Source organism: Diceros bicornis, chromosome 23 (assembly GCF_020826845.1).
Source record: "Diceros bicornis minor isolate mBicDic1 chromosome 23, mDicBic1.mat.cur, whole genome shotgun sequence".
Lineage (NCBI taxonomy): Eukaryota > Metazoa > Chordata > Mammalia > Perissodactyla > Rhinocerotidae > Diceros > Diceros bicornis.
In genome coordinates, this window is record NC_080762.1 from 59,400,994 (window position 1) to 59,424,554 (window position 23,561).

Sequence of the window (23,561 nt, forward strand, 5' to 3'; positions counted from 1 at the left end):
TGGTATGTGTCCAACTCCTAGAAATAACTTCATGCCTCATCTCCCTTACTTCCAGCTAGTAAGGATCACATAATTCCTAACAAAGTTTTGACACAGATTCCCTATTCGGGCATTCAGAACATATAGCACGTTGCTGCAAGCAAGCACATTCTCATTCAAAGTTGCAAGTTACTATGTAGGAACAAGTTTGTATAGGTATTTCAAAGAGGCCCAGAACTGAGCTAAACTTGGTATGTGTCCAACTCCTAGAAATAACTTCATGCTCCATCTCCCTTACTTCCAGCTAGTAAGGATCACATAATTCCTAACAAAGTTTTGACACAGATTCCCAATTCGGGCATTCAGAACATATAGCACGTTGCTGTAAGCAAGCACATTTTCATTCAAAGATGCAAGTTACTATGTAGGAACAAGTTTGTATAGGTATTTCAATGAGGTCCAGAACTCAGCTAAACTTGGTATGTGTCCAACTCCTAGAAATAACTTCATGCCCCATCTCCCTTACTTCCAGCTAGTAAGGATCACATAATTCCTAACAAAGTTTTGACACAGATTCCCAATTCGGGCATTCAGAACATATAGCACGTTGCTGTAAGCAAGCAGATTCTCATTCAAAGATGCAAGTTACTATGTAGGAACAAGTTTGTATAGGTATTTCAAAGATGCCCAGAACTGAGCTAAACTTGGTATGTGTCCAACTCCTAGAAATAACTTCATGCCCCATCTCCCTTACTTCCAGCTAGTAAGGATCACATAATTCCTAACAAAGTTTTGACACAGATTCCCAATTCGGGCATTCAGAACATATAGCACGTTGCTGCAAGCAAGCACATTCTCATTCAAAGAAGCAAGTTACTATGTAGGAACAAGTTTGTATAGGTATTTCAAAGATGCCCAGAACTGAGCTAAACTTGGTATGTGTCCAACTCCTAGAAATAACTTCATGCCCCATCTCCCTTACTTCCAGCTAGTAAGGATCACATAATTCCTAACAAAGTTTTGACACAGATTCCCAATTCGGGCATTCAGAACATATAGCACGTTGCTGCAAGCAAGCACATTCTCATTCAAAGTTGCAAGTTACTATGTAGGAACAAGTTTGTATAGGTATTTCAAAGATGCCCAGAACTGAGCTAAACTTGGTATGTGTCCCACTCCAAGAAATAACTTCAGGCCCCATCTCCCTTACTTCCAGCTAGTAAGGATCACATAATTCCTAACAAAGTTTTGACACAGATTCCCAATTCGGGCATTCAGAACATATAGCACGTTGCTGTAAGCAAGCACATTCTCATTCAAAGTTGCAAGTTACTATGTAGGAACAAGTTTGTATAGGTATTTCAAAGATGCCCAGAACTGAGCTAAACTTGGTATGTGTCCAACTCCTAGAAATAACTTCATGCCCCATCTCCCTTACTTCCAGCTAGTAAGGATCACATAATTCCTAACAAAGTTTTGACACAAATTCCCAATTCGGGCATTCAGAACATATAGCACGTTGCTGTAAGCAAGCACATTTTCATTCAAAGTTGCAAGTTACTATGTAGGAACAAGTTTGTATAGGTATTTCAAAGATGCCCAGAACTGAGCTAAACTTGGTATGTGTCCAACTCCTAGAAATAACTTCATGCCCCATCTCCCTTACTTCCAGCTAGTAAGGATCACATAATTCCTAACAAAGTTTTGACACAGATTCCCAATTCGGGCATTCAGAACATATAGCACGTTGCTGTAAGCAAGCACATTTTCATTCAAAGTTGCAAGTTACTATGTAGGAACAAGTTTGTATAGGTATTTCAAAGATGCCCAGAACTGAGCTAAACTTGGTATGTGTCCAACTCCTAGAAATAACTTCATGCCCCATCTCCCTTACTTCCAGCTAGTAAGGATCACATAATTCCTAACAAAGTTTTGACACAGATTCCCTATTCGGGCATTCAGAACATATAGCACGTTGCTGCAAGCAAGCACATTCTCATTCAAAGTTGCAAGTTACTATGTAGGAACAAGTTTGTATAGGTATTTCAAAGAGGCCCAGAACTGAGCTAAACTTGGTATGTGTCCAAATCCTGGAAATAACTTCATGCCTCATCTCCCTTACTTCCAGCTAGTAAGGATCACATAATTCCTAACAAAGTTTTGACACAGATTCCCAGTTCGGGCATTCAGAACATATAGCACGTTGCTGCAAGCAAGCACATTCTCATTCAAAGTTGCAAGTTACTATGTAGGAACAAGTTTGTATAGGTATTTCAAAGATGCCCAGAACTGAGCTAAACTTGGTATGTGTCCAAATCCTAGAAATAACTTCATGCCCCATCTCCCTTACTTCCAGCTAGTAAGGATCACATAATTCCTAACAAAGTTTTGACACAGATTCCCAATTCGGGCATTTAGAACATATAGCACGTTGCTGTAAGCAAGCACATTCTCATTCAAAGTTGCAAGTTACTATGTAGGAACAAGTTTGTATAGGTATTTCAAAGAGGCCCAGAACTGAGCTAAACTTGGTATGTGTCCAACTCCTAGAAATAACTTCATGCTCCATCTCCCTTACTTCCAGCTAGTAAGGATCACATAATTCCTAACAAAGTTTTGACACAGATTCCCAATTCGGGCATTCAGAACATATAGCACGTTGCTGTAAGCAAGCACATTTTCATTCAAAGATGCAAGTTACTATGTAGGAACAAGTTTGTATAGGTATATCAATGAGGCCCAGAACTGAGCTAAACTTGGTATGTGTCCAACTCCTAGAAATAACTTCATGCCCCATCTCCCTTACTTCCAGCTAGTAAGGATCACATAATTCCTAACAAAGTTTTGACACAGATTCCCAATTCGGGCATTCAGAACATATAGCACGTTGCTGTAAGCAAGCAGATTCTCATTCAAAGATGCAAGTTACTATGTAGGAACAAGTTTGTATAGGTATTTCAAAGATGCCCAGAACTGAGCTAAACTTGGTATGTGTCCAACTCCTAGAAATAACTTCATGCCCCATCTCCCTTACTTCCAGCTAGTAAGGATCACATAATTCCTAACAAAGTTTTGACACAGATTCCCAATTCGGGCATTCAGAACATATAGCACGTTGCTGTAAGCAAGCACATTCTCATTCAAAGTTGCAAGTTACTATGTAGGAACAAGTTTGTATAGGTATTTCAAAGATGCCCAGAACTGAGCTAAACTTGGTATGTGTTCAACTCCTAGAAATAACTTCATGCCCCATCTCCCTTACTTCCAGCTAGTAAGGATCACATAATTCCTAACAAAGTTTTGACACAGATTCCCAATTCGGGCATTCAGAACATATAGCACGTTGCTGTAAGCAAGCACATTCTCATTCAAAGTTGCAAGTTACTATGTAGGAACAAGTTTGTATAGGTATTTCAAAGATGCCCAGAACTGAGCTAAACTTGGTATGTGTCTAACTCCTAGAAATAACTTCATGCCCCATCTCCCTTACTTCCAGCTAGTAAGGATCACATAATTCCGAACAAAGTTTTGACACAGATTCCCAATTCGGGCATTCAGAACATATAGCACGTTGCTGTAAGCAAGCACATTCTCATTCAAAGATGCAAGTTACTATGTAGGAACAAGTTTGTATAGGTATTTCAAAGATGCCCAGAACTGAGCTAAACTTGGTATGTGTCCAACTCCTAGAAATAACTTCATGCTCCATCTCCCTTACTTCCAGCTAGTAAGGATCACATAATTCCTAACAAAGTTTTGACACAGTTTCCCAAATCGGGCATTCAGAACATATAGCACGTTGCTGCAAGCAAGCACATTCTCATTCAAAGTTGCAAGTTACTATGTAGGAACAAGTTTGTATAGGTATTTCAAAGATGCCCAGAACTGAGCTAAACTTGGTATGTGTCCCACTCCAAGAAATAACTTCAGGCCCCATCTCCCTTACTTCCAGCTAGTAAGGATCACATAATTCCTAACAAAGTTTTGACACAGATTCCCAATTCGGGCATTCAGAACATATAGCACGTTGCTGTAAGCAAGCACATTCTCATTCAAAGTTGCAAGTTACTATGTAGGAACAAGTTTGTATAGGTATTTCAAAGATGCCCAGAACTGAGCTAAACTTGGTATGTGTCCAACTCCTAGAAATAACTTCATGCCCCATCTCCCTTACTTCCAGCTAGTAAGGATCACATAATTCCTAACAAAGTTTTGACACAGATTCCCAATTCGGGCATTCAGAACCTATAGGACGTTGCTGTAAGCAAGCACATTCTCATTCAAAGTTGCAAGTTACTATGTAGGAACAAGTTTGTATAGGTATTTCAAAGATGCCCAGAACTGAGCTAACCTTGGTATGTGTCCAACTCCTAGAAATAACTTCATGCCCCATCTCCCTTACTTCCAGCTAGTAAGGATCACATAATTCCTAACAAAGTTTTGACACAGATTCCCAATTCGGGCATTCAGAACATATAGCACGTTGCTGTAAGCAAGCACATTTTCATTCAAAGTTGCAAGTTACTATGTAGGAACAAGTTTGTATAGGTATTTCAAAGATGCCCAGAACTGAGCTAAACTTGGTATGTGTCCAACTCCTAGAAATAACTTCATGCCCCATCTCCCTTACTTCCAGCTAGTAAGGATCACATAATTCCTAACAAAGTTTTGACACAGATTCCCAAATCGGGCATTCAGAACATATAGCACGTTGCTGCAAGCAAGCACATTCTCATTCAAAGTTGCAAGTTACTATGTAGGAACAAGTTTGTATAGGTATTTCAAAGATGCCCAGAACTGAGCTAAACTTGGTATGTGTCCAACTCCTAGAAATAACTTCATGCCCCATCTCCCTTACTTCCAGCTAGTAAGGATCACATAATTCCTAACAAAGTTTTGACACAGATTCCCTATTCGGGCATTCAGAACATATAGCACGTTGCTGCAAGCAAGCACATTCTCATTCAAATTTGCAAGTTACTATGTAGGAACAAGTTTGTATAGGTATTTCAAAGATGCCCAGAACTGAGCTAAACTTGGTATGTGTCCAACTCCTAGAAATAACTTCATGCCCCATCTCCCTTACTTCCAGCTAGTAAGGATCACATAATTCCTAACAAAGTTTTGACACAGATACCCTATTCGGGCATTCAGAACATATAGCACGTTGCTGCAAGCAAGCACATTCTCATTCAAAGTTGCAAGTTACTATGTAGGAACAAGTTTGTATAGGTATTTCAAAGAGGCCCAGAACTGAGCTAAACTTGGTATGTGTCCAACTCCTAGAAATAACTTCATGCTCCATCTACCTTACTTCCAGCTAGTAAGGATCACATAATTCCTAACAAAGTTTTGACACAGATTCCCAATTCGGGCATTCAGAACATAGCACGTTGCTGGAAGCAAGCACATTTTCATTCAAAGATGCAAGTTACTATGTAGGAACAAGTTTGTATAGGTATTTCAAAGAGGCCCAGAACTGACCTAAACTTGGTATGTGTCCAACTCCTAGAAATAACTTCATGCCCCATCTTCCTTACTTCCAGCTAGTAAGGATCACATAATTCCTAACAAAGTTTTGACACAGATTCCCAATTCGGGCATTCAGAACATATAGCACGTTGCTGTAAGCAAGCACATTTTCATTCAAAGTTGCAAGTTACTATGTAGGAACAAGTTTGTATAGGTATTTCAAAGATGCCCAGAACTGAGCTAAACTTGGTATGTGTCCAACTCCTAGAAATAACTTCATGCCCCATCTCCCTTACTTCCAGCTAGTAAGGATCACATAATTCCTAACAAAGTTTTGACACAGATTCCCAAATCGGGCATTCAGAACATATAGCACGTTGCTGCAAGCAAGCACATTCTCATTCAAAGTTGCAAGTTACTATGTAGGAACAAGTTTGTATAGGTATTTCAAAGATGCCCAGAACTGAGCTAAACTTGGTATGTGTCCAACTCCTAGAAATAACTTCATGCCCCATCTCCCTTACTTCCAGCTAGTAAGGATCACATAATTCCTAACAAAGTTTTGACACAGATACCCTATTCGGGCATTCAGAACATATAGCACGTTGCTGCAAGCAAGCACATTCTCATTCAAAGTTGCAAGTTACTATGTAGGAACAAGTTTGTATAGGTATTTCAAAGAGGCCCAGAACTGAGCTAAACTTGGTATGTGTCCAACTCCTAGAAATAACTTCATGCTCCATCTACCTTACTTCCAGCTAGTAAGGATCACATAATTCCTAACAAAGTTTTGACACAGATTCCCAATTCGGGCATTCAGAACATAGCACGTTGCTGGAAGCAAGCACATTTTCATTCAAAGATGCAAGTTACTATGTAGGAACAAGTTTGTATAGGTATTTCAAAGAGGCCCAGAACTGACCTAAACTTGGTATGTGTCCAACTCCTAGAAATAACTTCATGACCCATCTTCCTTACTTCCAGCTAGTAAGGATCACATAATTCCTAACAAAGTTTTGACACAGATTCCCAATTCGGGCATTCAGAACATATAGCACGTTGCTGTAAGCAAGCACATTTTCATTCAAAGTTGCAAGTTACTATGTAGGAACAAGTTTGTATAGGTATTTCAAAGATGCCCAGAACTGAGCTAAACTTGGTATGTGTCCAACTCCTAGAAATAACTTCATGCCCCATCTCCCTTACTTCCAGCTAGTAAGGATCACATAATTCCTAACAAAGTTTTGACACAGATTCCCAAATCGGGCATTCAGAACATATAGCACGTTGCTGCAAGCAAGCACATTCTCATTCAAAGTTGCAAGTTACTATGTAGGAACAAGTTTGTATAGGTATTTCAAAGATGCCCAGAACTGAGCTAAACTTGGTATGTGTCCAACTCCTAGAAATAACTTCATGCCCCATCTCCCTTACTTCCAGCTAGTAAGGATCACATAATTCCTAACAAAGTTTTGACACAGATTCCCTATTCGGGCATTCAGAACATATAGCACGTTGCTGCAAGCAAGCACATTCTCATTCAAATTTGCAAGTTACTATGTAGGAACAAGTTTGTATAGGTATTTCAAAGATGCCCAGAACTGAGCTAAACTTGGTATGTGTCCAACTCCTAGAAATAACTTCATGCCCCATCTCCCTTACTTCCAGCTAGTAAGGATCACATAATTCCTAACAAAGTTTTGACACAGATTCCCAATTCGGGCATTCAGAACATATAGCACGTTGCTGTAAGCAAGCACATTTTCATTCAAAGATGCAAGTTACTATGTAGGAACAAGTTTGTATAGGTATTTCAAAGAGGCCCAGAACTGAGCTAAACTTGGTATGTGTCCAACTCCTAGAAATAACTTCATGCCCCATCTCCCTTACTTCCAGCTAGTAAGGATCACATAATTCCTAACAAAGTTTTGACACAGATTGCCAATTCGGGCATTCAGAACATATAGCACGTTGCTGTAAGCAAGCAGATTCTCATTCAAAGATGCAAGTTACTATGTAGGAACAAGTTTGTATAGGTATTTCAAAGATGCCCAGAACTGAGCTAAACTTGGTATGTGTCCAACTCCTAGAAATAACTTCATGCCCCATCTCCCTTACTTCCAGCTAGTAAGGATCACATAATTCCTAACAAAGTTTTGACACAGATTGCCAATTCGGGCATTCAGAACATATAGCACGTTGCTGTAAGCAAGCACATTCTCATTCAAAGATGCAAGTTACTATGTAGGAACAAGTTTGTATAGGTATTTCAAAAATGCCCAGAACTGAGCTAAACTTGGTATGTGTCCAACTCCTAGAAATAACTTCATGCCCCATCTCCCTTACTTCCAGCTAGTAAGGATCACATAATTCCTAACAAAGTTTTGACACAGATTCCCAAATCGGGCATTCAGAACATATAGCACGTTGCTGCAAGCAAGCACATTCTCATTCAAAGTTGCAAGTTACTATGTAGGAACAAGTTTGTATAGGTATTTCAAAGATGCCCAGAACTGAGCTAAACTTGGTATGTGTCCCACTCCAAGAAATAACTTCAGGCCCCATCTCCCTTACTTCCAGCTAGTAAGGATCACATAATTCCTAACAAAGTTTTGACACAGATTCCCAATTCGGGCATTCAGAACATATAGCACGTTGCTGTAAGCAAGCAGATTCTCATTCAAAGATGCAAGTTACTATGTAGGAACAAGTTTGTATAGGTATTTCAAAGATGCCCAGAACTGAGCTAAACTTGGTATGTGTCCAACTCCTAGAAATAACTTCATGCCCCATCTCCCTTACTTCCAGCTAGTAAGGATCACATAATTCCTAACAAAGTTTTGACACAGATTCCCAATTCGGGCATTCAGAACATATAGCACGTTGCTGTAAGCAAGCACATTTTCATTCAAAGATGCAAGTTACTATGTAGGAACAAGTTTGTATAGGTATTTCAAAGAGGCCCAGAACTGAGCTAAACTTGGTATGTGTCCAACTCCTAGAAATAACTTCATGCCCCATCTCCCTTACTTCCAGCTAGTAAGGATCACATAATTCCTAACAAAGTTTTGACACAGATTGCCAATTCGGGCATTCAGAACATATAGCACGTTGCTGTAAGCAAGCAGATTCTCATTCAAAGATGCAAGTTACTATGTAGGAACAAGTTTGTATAGGTATTTCAAAGATGCCCAGAACTGAGCTAAACTTGGTATGTGTCCAACTCCTAGAAATAACTTCATGCCCCATCTCCCTTACTTCCAGCTAGTAAGGATCACATAATTCCTAACAAAGTTTTGACACAGATTGCCAATTCGGGCATTCAGAACATATAGCACGTTGCTGTAAGCAAGCACATTCTCATTCAAAGATGCAAGTTACTATGTAGGAACAAGTTTGTATAGGTATTTCAAAAATGCCCAGAACTGAGCTAAACTTGGTATGTGTCCAACTCCTAGAAATAACTTCATGCCCCATCTCCCTTACTTCCAGCTAGTAAGGATCACATAATTCCTAACAAAGTTTTGACACAGATTCCCAAATCGGGCATTCAGAACATATAGCACGTTGCTGCAAGCAAGCACATTCTCATTCAAAGTTGCAAGTTACTATGTAGGAACAAGTTTGTATAGGTATTTCAAAGATGCCCAGAACTGAGCTAAACTTGGTATGTGTCCCACTCCAAGAAATAACTTCAGGCCCCATCTCCCTTACTTCCAGCTAGTAAGGATCACATAATTCCTAACAAAGTTTTGACACAGATTCCCAATTCGGGCATTCAGAACATATAGCACGTTGCTGTAAGCAAGCAGATTCTCATTCAAAGATGCAAGTTACTATGTAGGAACAAGTTTGTATAGGTATTTCAAAGATGCCCAGAACTGAGCTAAACTTGGTATGTGTCCAACTCCTAGAAATAACTTCATGCCCCATCTCCCTTACTTCCAGCTAGTAAGGATCACATAATTCCTAACAAAGTTTTGACACAGATTCCCAATTCGGGCATTCAGAACATATAGCACGTTGCTGTAAGCAAGCACATTTTCATTCAAAGATGCAAGTTACTATGTAGGAACAAGTTTGTATAGGTATTTCAAAGATGCCCAGAACTGAGCTAAACTTGGTATGTGTCCAACTCCTAGAAATAACTTCATGCCCCATCTCCCTTACTTCCAGCTAGTAAGGATCACATAATTCCTAACAAAGTTTTGACACAGATTCCCAATTCGGGCATTCAGAACATATAGCACGTTGCTGTAAGCAAGCACATTTTCATTCAAAGTTGCAAGTTACTATGTAGGAACAAGTTTGTATAGGTATTTCAAAGATGCCCAGAACTGAGCTAAACTTGGTATGTGTCCAACTCCTAGAAATAACTTCATGCCCCATCTCCCTTACTTCCAGCTAGTAAGGATCACATAATTCCTAACAAAGTTTTGACACAGATTCCCTATTCGGGCATTCAGAACATATAGCACGTTGCTGCAAGCAAGCACATTCTCATTCAAAGATGCAAGTTACTATGTAGGAACAAGTTTGTATAGGTATTTCAAAGATGCCCAGAACTGAGCTAAACTTGGTATGTGTCCAACTCCTAGAAATAACTTCATGCCCCATCTCCCTTACTTCCAGCTAGTAAGGATCACATAATTCCTAACAAAGTTTTGACACAGATTCCCTATTCGGGCATTCAGAACATATAGCACGTTGCTGCAAGCAAGCACATTCTCATTCAAAGTTGCAAGTTACTATGTAGGAACAAGTTTGTATAGGTATTTCAAAGATGCCCAGAACTGAGCTAAACTTGGTATGTGTCCAACTCCTAGAAATAAATTCATGCCCCATCTCCCTTACTTCCAGCTAGTAAGGATAACATAATTCCTAACAAAGTTTTGACACAGATACCCTATTCGGGCATTCAGAACATATAGCACGTTGCTGCAAGCAAGCACATTCTCATTCAAAGTTGCAAGTTACTATGTAGGAACAAGTTTGTATAGGTATTTCAAAGATGCCCAGAACTGAGCTAAACTTGGTATGTGTCCAAATCCTAGAAATAACTTCATGCCCCATCTCCCTTACTTCCAGCTAGTAAGGATCACATAATTCCTAACAAAGTTTTGACACAGATTCCCAATTCGGTCATTCAGAACATATAGCACGTTGCTGTAAGCAAGCACATTCTCATTCAAAGTTGCAAGTTACTATGTAGGAACAAGTTTGTATAGGTATTTTAAAGAGGCCCAGAACTGAGCTAAACTTGGTATGTGTCCAACTCCTAGAAATAACTTCATGCTCCATCTCCCTTACTTCCAGCTAGTAAGGATCACATAATTCCTAACAAAGTTTTGACACAGATACCCAATTCGGGCATTCAGAACATATAGCACGTTGCTGTAAGCAAGAGGATTCTCATTCAAAGATGCAAGTTACTATGTAGGAACAAGTTTGTATAGGTATTTCAAAGATGCCCAGAACTGAGCTAAACTTGGTATGTGTCCAACTCCTAGAAATAACTTCATGCCCCATCTCCCTTACTTCCAGCTAGTAAGGATCACATAATTCCTAACAAAGTTTTGACACAGATTCCCAATTCGGGCATTCAGAACATAGAGCACGTTGCTGTAAGCAAGCAGATTCTCATTCAAAGATGCAAGTTACTATGTAGGAACAAGTTTGTATAGGTATTTCAAAGATGCCCAGAACTGAGCTAAACTTGGTATGTGTCCAACTCCTAGAAATAACTTCATGCCCCATCTCCCTTACTTCCAGCTAGTAAGGATCACATAATTCCTAACAAAGTTTTGACACAGATTCCCAATTCGGGCATTCAGAACATATAGCACGTTGCTGTAAGCAAGCACATTTTCATTCAAAGATGCAAGTTACTATGTAGGAACAAGTTTGTATAGGTATTTCAAAGAGGCCCAGAACTGAGCTAAACTTGGTATGTGTCCAACTCCTAGAAATAACTTCATGCCCCATCTCCCTTACTTCCAGCTAGTAAGGATCACATAATTCCTAACAAAGTTTTGACACAGATTCCCAATTCGGGCATTCAGAACATATAGCACGTTGCTGTAAGCAAGCACATTTTCATTCAAAGATGCAAGTTACTATGTAGGAACAAGTTTGTATAGGTATTTCAAAGATGCCCAGAACTGAGCTAAACTTGGTATGTGTCCAACTCCTAGAAATAACTTCATGCCCCATCTCCCTTACTTCCAGCTAGTAAGGATCACATAATTCCTAACAAAGTTTTGACACAGATTCCCAATTCGGGCATTCAGAACATATAGCACGTTGCTGTAAGCAAGCACATTCTCATTCAAAGTTGCAAGTTACTATGTAGGAACAAGTTTGTATAGGTATTTCAAAGATGCCCAGAACTGAGCTAAACTTGGTATGTGTCCAACTCCTAGAAATAACTTCATGCCCCATCTCCTTTACTTCCAGCTAGTAAGGATCACATAATTCCTAACAAAGTTTTGACACAGATTCCCAATTCGGGCATTCAGAACATATAGCACGTTGCTGTAAGCAAGCACATTCTCATTCAAAGTTGCAAGTTACTATGTAGGAACAAGTTTGTATAGGTATTTCAAAGATGCCCAGAACTGAGCTAAACTTGGTATGTGTCCAACTCCGAGAAATAACTTCATGCCCCATCTCCCTTACTTCCAGCTAGTAAGGATCACATAATTCCTAACAAAGTTTTGACACAGATTCCCAGTTCGGGCATTCAGAACATATAGCACGTTGCTGTAAGCAAGCAGATTCTCATTAAAGATGCAAGTTACTATGTAGGAACAAGTTTGTATAGGTATTTCAAAGATACCCAGAACTGAGCTAAACTTGGTATGTGTCCAACTCCTAGAAATAACTTCATGCCCCATCTCCCTTACTTCCAGCTAGTAAGGATCACATAATTCCTAACAAAGTTTTGACACAGATTGCCAATTCGGGCATTCAGAACATATAGCACGTTGCTGTAAGCAAGCACATTCTCATTCAAAGATGCAAGTTACTCTGTAGGAACAAGTTTGTATAGGTATTTCAAAGATGCCCAGAACTGAGCTAAACTTGGTATGTGTCCAACTCCTAGAAATAACTTCCTGCTCCATCTCCCTTACTTCCAGCTAGTAAGGATCACATAATTCCTAACAAAGTTTTGACACAGATTCCCAATTCGGGCATTCAGAACATATAGCACGTTGCTGCAAGCAAGCACATTCTCATTCAAAGTTGCAAGTTACTATGTAGGAACAAGTTTGTATAGGTATTTCAAAGATGCCCAGAACTGAGCTAAACTTGGTATGTGTCCCACTCCAAGAAATAACTTCAGGCCCCATCTCCCTTACTTCCAGCTAGTAAGGATCACATAATTCCTAACAAAGTTTTGACACAGATTCCCAATTTGTGCATTCAGAACATATAGCACGTTGCTGTAAGCAAGCACATTCTCATTCAAAGTTGCAAGTTACTATGTAGGAACAAGTTTGTATAGGTATTTCAAAGATGCCCAGAACTGAGCTAAACTTGGTATGTGTCCAACTCCTAGAAATAACTTCATGCCCCATCTCCCTTACTTCCAGCTAGTAAGGATCACATAATTCCTAACAAAGTTTTGACACAGATTCCCAATTCGGGCATTCAGAACATATAGCACGTTGCTGTAAGCAAGCACATTCTCATTAAAGATGCAAGTTACTATGTAGGAACAAGTTTGTATAGGTATTTCAAAGATGCCCAGAACTGAGCTAAACTTGGTATGTGTCCAACTCCTAGAAATAACTTCATGCCCCATCTCCCTTACTTCCAGCTAGTAAGGATCACATAATTCCTAACAAAGTTTTGACACAGATTCCCAATTCGGGCATTCAGAACATATAGCACGTTGCTGTAAGCAAGCACATTTTCATTCAAAGTTGCAAGTTACTATGTAGGAACAAGTTTGTATAGGTATTTCAAAGATGCCCAGAACTGAGCTAAACTTGGTATGTGTCCAACTCCTAGAAATAACTTCATGCCGCATCTCCCTTACTTCCAGCTAGTAAGGATCACATAATTCCTAACAAAGTTTTGACACAGATTCCCAATTCGGGCATTCAGAACATATAGCACGTTGCTGTAAGCAAGCACATTTTCATTCAAAGATGCAAGTTACTATGTAGGAACAAGTTTGTATAGGTATTTCAAAAATGCCCAGAACTGAGCTAAACTTGGTATGTGTCCAACTCCTAGAAATAACATCATGCCCCATCTCCCTTACTTCCAGCTAGTAAGGATCACATAATTCCTAACAAAGTTTTGACACAGATTCCCAATTCGGGCATTCAGAACATATAGCACGTTGCTGTAAGCAAGCAGATTCTCATTCAAAGATGCAAGTTACTAGGTAGGAACAAGTTTGTATAGGTATTTCAAAGATGCCCAGAACTGAGCTAAACTTGGTATGTGTCCAACTCCTAGAAATAACTTCATGCCCCATCTCCCTTACTTCCAGCTAGTAAGGATCACATAATTCCTAACAAAGTTTTGACACAGATTCCCTATTCGGGCATTCAGAACATATAGCACGTTGCTGTAAGCAAGCACATTCTCATTCAAAGATGCAAGTTACTATGTAGGAACAAGTTTGTATAGGTATTTCAAAGATGCCCAGAACTGAGCTAAACTTGGTATGTGTCCAACTCCTAGAAATAACTTCATGCTCCATCTCCCTTACTTCCAGCTAGTAAGGATCACATAATTCCTAACAAAGTTTTGACACAGATTCCCAATTCGGGCATTCAGAACATATAGCACGTTGCTGTAAGCAAGCACATTTTCATTCAAAGATGCAAGTTACTATGTAGGAACAAGTTTGTATAGGTATTTCAAAGAGGCCCAGAACTGAGCTAAACTTGGTATGTGTCCAACTCCTAGAAATAACTTCATGCCCCATCTCCCTTACTTCCAGCTAGTAAGGATCACATAATTCCTAACAAAGTTTTGACACAGATTCCCAATTCGGGCATTCAGAACATATAGCACGTTGCTGTAAGCAAGCAGATTCTCATTCAAAGATGCAAGTTACTATGTAGGAACAAGTTTGTATAGGTATTTCAAAGATGCCCAGAACTGAGCTAAACTTGGTATGTGTCCAACTCCTAGAAATAACTTCATGCCCCATCTCCCTTACTTCCAGCTAGTAAGGATCACATAATTCCTAACAAAGTTTTGACACAGATTGCCAATTCGGGCATTCAGAACATATAGCACGTTGCTGTAAGCAAGCACATTCTCATTCAAAGATGCAAGTTACTATGTAGGAACAAGTTTGTATAGGTATTTCAAAAATGCCCAGAACTGAGCTAAACTTGGTATGTGTCCAACTCCTAGAAATAACTTCATGCCCCATCTCCCTTACTTCCAGCTAGTAAGGATCACATAATTCCTAACAAAGGTTTGACACAGATTCCCAAATCGGGCATTCAGAACATATAGCACGTTGCTGTAAGCAAGCACATTCTCATTCAAAGTTGCAAGTTACTATGTAGGAACAAGTTTGTATAGGTATTTCAAAGATGCCCAGAACTGAGCTAAACTTGGTATGTGTCCCACTCCAAGAAATAACTTCAGGCCTCATCTCCCTTACTTCCAGCTAGTAAGGATCACATAATTCCTACCAAAGTTTTGACACAGATTCCCAATTCGGGCATTCAGAACATATAGCACGTTGCTGTAAGCAAGCAGATTCTCATTCAAAGATGCAAGTTACTATGTAGGAACAAGTTTGTATAGGTATTTCAAAGATGCCCAGAACTGAGCTAAACTTGGTATGTGTCCAACTCCTAGAAATAACTTCATGCCCCATCTCCCTTACTTCCAGCTAGTAAGGATCACATAATTCCTAACAAAGTTTTGACACAGATTCCCAATTCGGGCATTCAGAACATATAGCACGTTGCTGTAAGCAAGCACATTTTCATTCAAAGATGCAAGTTACTATGTAGGAACAAGTTTGTATAGGTATTTCAAAGATGCCCAGAACTGAGCTAAACTTGGTATGTGTCCAACTCCTAGAAATAACTTCATGCCCCATCTCCCTTACTTCCAGCTAGTAAGGATCACATAATTCCTAACAAAGTTTTGACACAGATTCCCAATTCGGGCATTCAGAACATATAGCACGTTGCTGTAAGCAAGCAGATTCTCATTCAAAGTTGCAAGTTACTATGTAGGAACAAGTTTGTATAGGTATTTCAAAGATGCCCAGAACTGAGCTAAACTTGGTATGTGTCCAACTCCTAGAAATAACTTCATGCCCCATCTCCCTTACTTCCAGCTAGTAAGGATCACATAATTCCTAACAAAGTTTTGACACAGATTGCCAATTCGGGCATTCAGAACATATAGCACGTTGCTGTAAGCAAGCACATTCTCATTCAAAGATGCAAGTTACTATGTAGGAACAAGTTTGTATAGGTATTTCAAAGATGACCAGAACTCAGCTAAACTTGGTATGTGTCCAACTCCTAGAAATAACTTCATGCCCCATCTCCCTTACTTCCAGCTAGTAAGGATCACATAATTCCTAACAAAGTTTTGACACAGATTCCCAAATCGGGCATTCAGAACATATAGCACGTTGCTGCAAGCAAGCACATTCTCATTCAAAGTTGCAAGTTACTATGTAGGAACAAGTTTGTATAGGTATTTCAAAGATGCCCAGAACTGAGCTAAACTTGGTATGTGTCCCACTCCAAGAAATAACTTCAGGCCCCATCTCCCTTACTTCCAGCTAGTAAGGATCACATAATTCCTAACAAAGTTTTGACACAGATTCCCAATTCGGGCATTCAGAACATATAGCACGTTGCTGTAAGCAAGCACATTCTCATTCAAAGTTGCAAGTTTCTATGTAGGAACAAGTTTGTATAGGTATTTCAAAGATGCCCACAACTGAGCTAAACTTGGTATGTGTCCAACTCCTAGAAATAACTTCATGCCCCATCTCCCTTACTTCCAGCTAGTAAGGATCACATAATTCCTAACAAAGTTTTGACACAGATTCCCAATTCGGGCATTCAGAACATATAGCACGTTGCTGTAAGCAAGCAGATTCTCATTCAAAGATGCAAGTTACTATGTAGGAACAAGTTTGTATAGGTATTTCAAAGATGCCCAGAACTGAGCTAAACTTGGTATGTCTCCAACTCCTAGAAATAACTTCATGCCCCATCTCCCTTACTTCCAGCTAGTAAGGATCACATAATTCCTAACAAAGTTTTGACACAGATTCCCAATTCGGGCATTCAGAACATATAGCACGTTGCTGTAAGCAAGCACATTTTCATTCAAAGATGCAAGTTACTATGTAGGAACAAGTTTGTATAGGTATTTCAAAGATGCCCAGAACTGAGCTAAACTTGGTATGTGTCCAACTCCTAGAAATAACTTCATGCCCCATCTCCCTTACTTCCAGCTAGTAAGGATCACATAATTCCTAACAAAGTTTTGACACAGATTCCCAATTCGGGCATTCAGAACATATAGCACGTTGCTGTAAGCAAGCAGATTCTCATTCAAAGTTGCAAGTTACTATGTAGGAACAAGTTTGTATAGGTATTTCAAAGATGCCCAGAACTGAGCTAAACTTGGGATGTGTCCAACTCCTAGAAATAAAATCATGCCCCATCTCCCTTACTTCCAGCCCATAAGGATCACATAATTCCTAACAAAGTTTTGACACAGATTCCCAATTCGGGCATTCAGAACATATAGCACGTTGCTATAAGCAAGCACATTCTCATTCAAAGTTGCAAGTTACTATGTAGGAACAAGTTTGTATAGGTATTTCAAAGATGCCCAGAACTGAGCTAAACTTGGTATGTGTCCAACTCCGAGAAATAACTTCATGCCCCATCTCCCTTACTTCCAGCTAGTAAGGATCACATAATTCCTAACAAAGTTTTGACACAGATTCCCAATTCGGGCATTCAGAACATATAGCACGTTGCTGTAAGCAAGCACATTCTCATTCAAAGTTGCAAGTTTCTATGTAGGAACAAGTTTGTATAGGTATTTCAAAGATGCCCACAACTGAGCTAAACTTGGTATGTGTCCAACTCCTAGAAATAACTTCATGCCCCATCTCCCTTACTTCCAGCTAGTAAGGATCACATAATTCCTAACAAAGTTTTGACACAGATTCCCAATTCGGGCATTCAGAACATATAGCACGTTGCTGTAAGCAAGCAGATTCTCATTCAAAGATGCAAGTTACTATGTAGGAACAAGTTTGTATAGGTATTTCAAAGATGCCCAGAACTGAGCTAAACTTGGTATGTCTCCAACTCCTAGAAATAACTTCATGCCCCATCTCCCTTACTTCCAGCTAGTAAGGATCACATAATTCCTAACAAAGTTTTGACACAGATTCCCAATTCGGGCATTCAGAACATATAGCACGTTGCTGTAAGCAAGCACATTTTCATTCAAAGATGCAAGTTACTATGTAGGAACAAGTTTGTATAGGTATTTCAAAGATGCCCAGAACTGAGCTAAACTTGGTATGTGTCCAACTCCTAGAAATAACTTCATGCCCCATCTCCCTTACTTCCAGCTAGTAAGGATCACATAATTCCTAACAAAGTTTTGACACAGATTCCCAATTCGGGCATTCAGAACATATAGCACGTTGCTGTAAGCAAGCAGATTCTCATTCAAAGTTGCAAGTTACTATGTAGGAACAAGTTTGTATAGGTATTTCAAAGATGCCCAGAACTGAGCTAAACTTGGGATGTGTCCAACTCCTAGAAATAAAATCATGCCCCATCTCCCTTACTTCCAGCCCATAAGGATCACATAATTCCTAACAAAGTTTTGACACAGATTCCCAATTCGGGCATTCAGAACATATAGCACGTTGCTATAAGCAAGCACATTCTCATTCAAAGTTGCAAGTTACTATGTAGGAACAAGTTTGTATAGGTATTTCAAAGATGCCCAGAACTGAGCTAAACTTGGTATGTGTCCAACTCCGAGAAATAACTTCATGCCCCATCTCCCTTACTTCCAGCTAGTAAGGATCACATAATTCCTAACAAAGTTTTGACACAGATTCCCAATTCGGGCATTCAGAACATATAGCACGTTGCTGTAAGCAAGCACATTCTCATTCAAAGTTGCAAGTTACTATGTAGGAACAAGTTTGTATAGGTATTTCAAAGATGCCCAGAACTGAGCTAAACTTGGTATGTGTCCAACTCCTAGAAATAACTTCATGCCCCATCTCCCTTACTTCCAGCTAGTAAGGATCACATAATTCCTAACAAAGTTTTGACACAGATTCCCAATTCGGGCATTCAGAACATATAGCACGTTGCTGTAAGCAAGCACATTCTCATTAAAGATGCAAGTTACTATGTAGGAACAAGTTTGTATAGGTATTTCAAAGATGCCCAGAGCTGAGCTAAACTTGGTATGTGTCCAACTCCTAGAAATAACTTCATGCCCCATCTCCCTTACTTCCAGCTAGTAAGGATCACATAATTCCTAACAAAGTTTTGACACAGATTCCCAAATCGGGCATTCAGAACATATAGCACGTTGCTGCAAGCAAGCACATTCTCATTCAAAGTTGCAAGTTACTATGTAGGAACAAGTTTGTATAGGTATTTCAAAGATGCCCAGAACTGAGCTAAACTTGGTATGTGTCCAACTCCTAGAAATAACTTCATGCTCCATCTCCCTTACTTCCAGCTGGTAAGGATCACATAATTCCTAACAAAGTTTTGACACAGATTCCCAATTCGGGCATTCAGAACATATAGCACGTTGCTGTAAGCAAGCACATTTTCATTCAAAGATGCAAGTTACTATGTAGGAACAAGTTTGTATAGGTATTTCAAAGAGGCCCAGAACGGAGCTAAACTTGGTATGTGTCCAACTCCTAGAAATAACTTCATGCCCCATCTCCCTTACTTCCAGCTAGTAAGGATCACATAATTCCTAACAAAGTTTTGACACAGATTCCCAATTCGGGCATTCAGAACATATAGCACGTTGCTGTAAGCAAGCAGATTCTCATTCAAAGATGCAAGTTACTATGTAGGAACAAGTTTGTATATGTATTTCAAAGATGCCCAGAACTGAGCTAAACTTGGTATGTGTCCAACTCCTAGAAATAACTTCATGCCCCATCTCCCTTACTTCCAGCTAGTAAGGATCACATAATTCCTAACAAAGTTTTGACACAGATTCCCAATTCGGGCATTCAGAACATATAGCACGTTGCTGTAAGCAAGCACATTTTTATTCAAAGATGCAAGTTACTATGTAGGAACAAGTTTGTATAGGTATTTCAAAGATGCCCAGAACTGAGCTAAACTTGGTATGTGTCCAACTCCTAGAAATAACTTCATGCCCCATCTCCCTTACTTCCAGCTAGTAAGGATCACATAATTCCTAACAAAGTTTTGACACAGATTCCCAATTCGGGCATTCAGAACATATAGCACGTTGCTGTAAGCAAGCAGATTCTCATTCAAAGTTGCAAGTTACTATGTAGGAACAAGTTTGTATAGGTATTTCAAAGATGTCCAGAACTGAGCTAAACTTGGTATGTGTCCAACTCCTAGAAATAACTTCATGCCCCATCTCCCTTACTTCCAGCTAGTAAGGATCACATAATTCCTAACAAAGTTTTGACACAGATTCCCAATTCGGGCATTCAGAACATATAGCACGTTGCTGTAAGCAAGCACATTCTCATTCAAAGTTGCAAGTTACTATGTAGGAACAAGATTGTATAGGTATTTCAAAGATGCCCAGAACTGAGCTAAACTTGGTATGTGTCCAACTCCTAGAAATAACTTCATGCCCCATCTCCCTTACTTCCAGCTAGTAAGGATCACATAATTCCTAACAAAGTTTTGACACAGATTCCCAATTCGGGCATTCAGAACATATAGCACGTTGCTGTAAGCAAGCACATTCTCATTCAAAGTTGCAAGTTACTATGTAGGAACAAGTTTGTATAGGTATTTCAAAGATGCCCAGAACTGAGCTAAACTTGGTATGTGTCCAACTCCTAGAAATAACTTCATGCCCCATCTCCCTTACTTCCAGCTAGTAAGGATCACATAATTCCTAACAAAGTTTTGACACAGATTCCCAATTCGGGCATTCAGAACATATAGCACGTTGCTGCAAGCAAGCACATTCTCATTCAAAGATGCAAGTTACTATGTAGGAACAAGTTTGTATAGGTATTTCAAAGATGCCCAGAACTGAGCTAAACTTGGTATGTGTCCAACTCCTAGAAATAACTTCATGCCGCATCTCCCTTACTTCCAGCTAGTAAGGATCACATAATTCCTAACAAAGTTTTGACACAGATTCCCAATTCGGGCATTCAGAACATATAGCACGTAGCTGTATGCAAGCACATTTTCATTCAAAGATGCAAGTTACTATGTAGGAACAAGTTTGTATAGGTATTTCAAAGATGCCCAGAACTGAGCTAAACTTGGTATGTGTCCAACTCCTAGAAATAACTTCATGCCCCATCTCCCTTACTTCCAGCTAGTAAGGATCACATAATTCCTAAGAAAGTTTGACACAGATTCCCTATTCGGGCATTCACAACATATAGCACGTTGCTGTAAGCAAGCAGATTCTCATTCAAAGATGCAAGTTACTAGGTAGGAACAAGTTTGTATAGGTATTTCAAAGATGCCCAGAACTGAGCTAAACTTGGTATGTGTCCAACTCCTAGAAATAACTTCATGCTCCATCACCCTTACTTCCAGCTAGTAAGGATCACATAATTCCTAACAAAGTTTTGACACAGATTCCCAATTCGGGCATTCAGAACATATAGCACGTTGCTGTAAGCAAGCACATTTTCATTCAAAGATGCAAGTTACTATGTAGGAACAAGTTTGTATAGGTATTTCAAAGAGCCCCAGAACTGAGCTAAACTTGGTATGTGTCCAACTCCTAGAAATAACTTCATGCCCCATCTCCCTTACTTCCAGCTAGTAAGGATCACATAATTCCTAACAAAGTTTTGACACAGATTCCCAATTCGGGCATTCAGAACATATAGCACGTTGCTGTAAGCAAGCACATTTTCATTCAAAGATGCAAGTTACTATGTAGGAACAAGTTTGTATAGGTATTTCAAAGAGGCCCAGAACTGAGCTAAACTTGGTATGTGTCCAACTCCTAGAAATAACTTCATGCCCCATCTCCCTTACTTCCAGCTAGTAAGGATCACATAATTCCTAACAAAGTTTTGACACAGATTCCCAATTCGGGCATTCAGAACATATAGCACGTTGCTGTAAGCAAGCAGATTCTCATTCAAAGTTGCAAGTTACTATGTAGGAACAAGTTTGTATAGGTATTTCAAAGATGTCCAGAACTGAGCTAAACTTGGTATGTGTCCAACTCCTAGAAATAACTTCATGCCCCATCTCCCTTACTTCCAGCTAGTAAGGATCACATAATTCCTAACAAAGTTTTGACACAGATTCCCAATTCGGGCATTCAGAACATATAGCACGTTGCTGTAAGCAAGCACATTCTCATTCAAAGTTGCAAGTTACTATGTAGGAACAAGTTTGTATAGGTATTTCAAAGATGCCCAGAACTGAGCTAAACTTGGTATGTGTCCAACTCCTAGAAATAACTTCATGCCCCATCTCCCTTACTTCCAGCTAGTAAGGATCACATAATTCCTAACAAAGTTTTGACACAGATTCCCAATTCGGGCATTCAGAACATATAGCACGTTGCTGTAAGCAAGCACATTCTCATTCAAAGTTGCAAGTTACTATGTAGGAACAAGTTTGTATAGGTATTTCAAAGATGCCCAGAACTGAGCTAAACTTGGTATGTGTCCAACTCCTAGAAATAACTTCATGCCCCATCTCCCTTACTTCCAGCTAGTAAGGATCACATAATTCCTAACAAAGTTTTGACACAGATTCCCAATTCGGGCATTCAGAACATATAGCACGTTGCTGCAAGCAAGCACATTCTCATTCAAAGATGCAAGTTACTATGTAGGAACAAGTTTGTATAGGTATTTCAAAGATGCCCAGAACTGAGCTAAACTTGGTATGTGTCCAACTCCTAGAAATAGCTTCATGCCGCATCTCCCTTACTTCCAGCTAGTAAGGATCACATAATTCCTAACAAAGTTTTGACACAGATTCCCAATTCGGGCATTCAGAACATATAGCACGTAGCTGTATGCAAGCACATTTTCATTCAAAGATGCAAGTTACTATGTAGGAACAAGTTTGTATAGGTATTTCAAAGATGCCCAGAACTGAGCTAAACTTGGTATGTGTCCAACTCCTAGAAATAACTTCATGCCCCATCTCCCTTACTTCCAGCTAGTAAGGATCACATAATTCCTAACAAAGTTTGACACAGATTCCCTATTCGGGCATTCAGAACATATAGCACGTTGCTGTAAGCAAGCAGATTCTCATTCAAAGATGCAAGTTACTAGGTAGGAACAAGTTTGTATAGGTATTTCAAAGATGCCCAGAACTGAGCTAAACTTGGTATGTGTCCAACTCCTAGAAATAACTTCATGCTCCATCTCCCTTACTTCCAGCTAGTAAGGATCACATAATTCCTAACAAAGTTTTGACACAGATTCCCAATTCGGGCATTCAGAACATATAGCACGTTGCTGTAAGCAAGCACATTTTCATTCAAAGATGCAAGTTACTATGTAGGAACAAGTTTGTATAGGTATTTCAAAGAGGCCCAGAACTGAGCTAAACTTGGTATGTGTCCAACTCCTAGAAATAACTTCATGCCCCATCTCCCTTACTTCCAGCTAGTAAGGATCACATAATTCCTAACAAAGTTTTGACACAGATTCCCAATTCGGGCATTCAGAACATATAGCACGTTGCTGTAAGCAAGCACATTCTCATTCAAAGATGCAAGTTACTATGTAGGAACAAGTTTGTATAGGTATTTCAAAGATGCCCAGAACTGAGCTAAACTTGGTATGTGTCCAACTCCTAGAAATAACTTCATGCCCCATCTCCCTTACTTCCAGCTAGTAAGGATCACATAATTCCTAACAAAGT